This window comes from Micromesistius poutassou (genome assembly GCF_964030765.1).
Source record: "Micromesistius poutassou genome assembly, chromosome: 24".
NCBI lineage: Eukaryota > Metazoa > Chordata > Actinopteri > Gadiformes > Gadidae > Micromesistius > Micromesistius poutassou.
In genome coordinates, this window is record NC_140294.1 from 2067010 (window position 1) to 2069523 (window position 2514).

Consider the following 2514-nt stretch of genomic DNA (forward strand, 5'->3'; position numbering starts at 1 on the left):
AAAGAAACTACGTTAAGGCAGAGTGCGATGATTCACTTTAAACCTTGCCCGAAACTTGATTCATCCGAGTACAGCAACACAAGGCAGAGTCTCTGGCTCAATGCTAAATGAGCTTCTTCTCCACCGCCTACACCTTGCGGACAAAGTCTTGAAATCGTGTCGTTAGCACCAACTTTCAATAGGGCTTAACAGCACTGCAGCGCAGTGGTGAAGGTCAATTAAAACGCCAACGTTCAGCACAAGAGAAAATATCAAAGGCTGAATGGCACCATTATCGAAGGCACAACTGTTTTTCAACAATATTCCGTTGGTGCAGCATTAACTATTTTCTATTAGAAAAACGGTTGGAGAAAAGCCACATACAGAGAATTCCTCTCATTCATTAAATACGATGAAAACCTTTGATTAAGGCAACATTGTAAGCATGGATAAAAAAAAAACGGAAAAAGACTTTGGGGGAACAAAAAGGTTTCAGTAACCATTCTCCAATGAAGTAAACACTTCTTCCATCCATTCACCACAGTACAATTCATTCAATCTCGACACCTTACAATTCTCAAGTCAGTTTTTTAACAGGCGCTTTCATCCAAAGCGCCTCACAGTGACAGGTACCTCAAGGTGTCCTAGCCTGCAGGCTAAGAGCCAGACAAGGGGATTGAACCCAGAACCTTTCAGCTGAGAGTCAAACACCCTCAACACTAGATGGGCCAGCCCCTTGAACAAGTTACAAATGTTCTCATTGTTCGGGCTCCACCAAAGCCTCCGATCGGAGGCCCTAAACCTCGACGCTAATCCAAATCTGGCTCTCCCAAAAGATGCAGGACCCAAGCTGAACTAGCATGTGATGTGTAAACGAAAGGCAAGAAAGAGAAGCCACTATAAAACACAATAAAACACTCGCTTGCCGCTAATTAGGACTGGCAAGACTTTCCAAACACACGACACCCCCCCGGCCATACTAGACCGCCAAGGTCTGCTGAGCATGGGCAGACCCCCACAAGCATTGACCAGCCAAGAGAGCATCCGTCTGAGACAGGACCGGGGACCGTCATCCACCACCACTACATCTGTACCGGTGGGTTAAAGCCTGGAGCGGGGGGCCCTGAGCCTAAGGGCCTCATCACAACAAGGACACAACCAGTCACCATTACCGGTTATGACTGTTTTTCGCACCTTTGAGTTGTGAACTTTGAGTTTGATAGGACGGGGGCGTAGGTGGTGCTGCCTACTGCGGGCTGCCAGAGAGATTAAACGCAGAGGACGTGCGATGTCTTCAAAGTGCTCGGTTTCATGAATGTAGATACAAGAGTCCAACAACAAGGGGGGGGGGGGTAATCAAATCCATACGTTAGCATCGACGCTAGCAGACCCCCCCCCTATCACAACCTGTCGAGCCCAGCCACTGGTAGCAGCCAGTGGGTTTGTGTTATGCGAGCGCCTGGCAGTTGGAGGGACGGGGCTGGAGGTAGCGAGCAGCAGGGTGTCCCAGGACGCCAGACATGCTAAACACGGAGCACTAAAGGGGAGGGAGGGAGGGAGGGGGTGAGATAACAGGATGCAAAAGAGTAAACACGTTTAAACAGACGGTGGTAGGAGGTGGGAGGGAGGGCAGGGAGGGAGGGAGGGTAGAGAGAGTGGAGTGGAGAAGAGAGAGGCGAAAGAGAGAGACACGGGAGAGAAGGGAAATAGATGGACAGAAAAGGGAGAGGGGACAGAAATAGAAGAGAAATGGGGAATGAGAGCGAGAGAAAAGAAAGGGGAGAAAGGGGAAACGACACAGAGCGAGATAGAAAGGTGGAAAGAGGGAAAGGAAAGAGAAAAGGAAAGAGAGAGAGAGACTAGAGGAGAGAAACAGATTGAGGAGAGTGGCGAGAGAGAGACTAGTGGATAGAGATAGAAAGGTGGAAAGAGAGAAAGAGTGATAGAAAATGGGAAGTAGGAGTAGGAGGAAAGAGAAAAAAGACTGAGGTAGAGCTAGTAAGCCTGCCAACTTCCCTCCCTCCCTCCGTCCCTCTTATTAGTGCCACTGATTCCTGTCATCATCGCCAGCACCAAAACAGGGACCTGAGGAACACCCATGGGCTCCTGCACTCCACTGGCCCAGTGAGAACCCGCCTCTGCTCTCTTCTCATAGGTTTGGCCAACCTGCCAGTCCGGCTGCCCAGCCAATGCATTCTGCATTGGTGTTTTTGTGGCATTTCTATGGCTGCACTTAGTATCTTAGTCTGCTATTCACTGGTTTAATTTGACCGATGACTAAAAAACAGCTCACAGGTACCACAAGCAAATAGGAAAGGAATAAGGAATGATGGATGGCATTTTAACTTATGGGCTGGTTTATTGCCTGAAATATAGTGAAGAAACATGTCATACCATTGATTACATGATTATTACTGTGGCATTATGGGTGACTTGTTTAAATTATAGTTTTGAAATATGACACTTTTATGCAGGCATGACAATACATATGTTTTTTATTGAGCCAACAATGGATAGAACATTTTGCCATTGTCT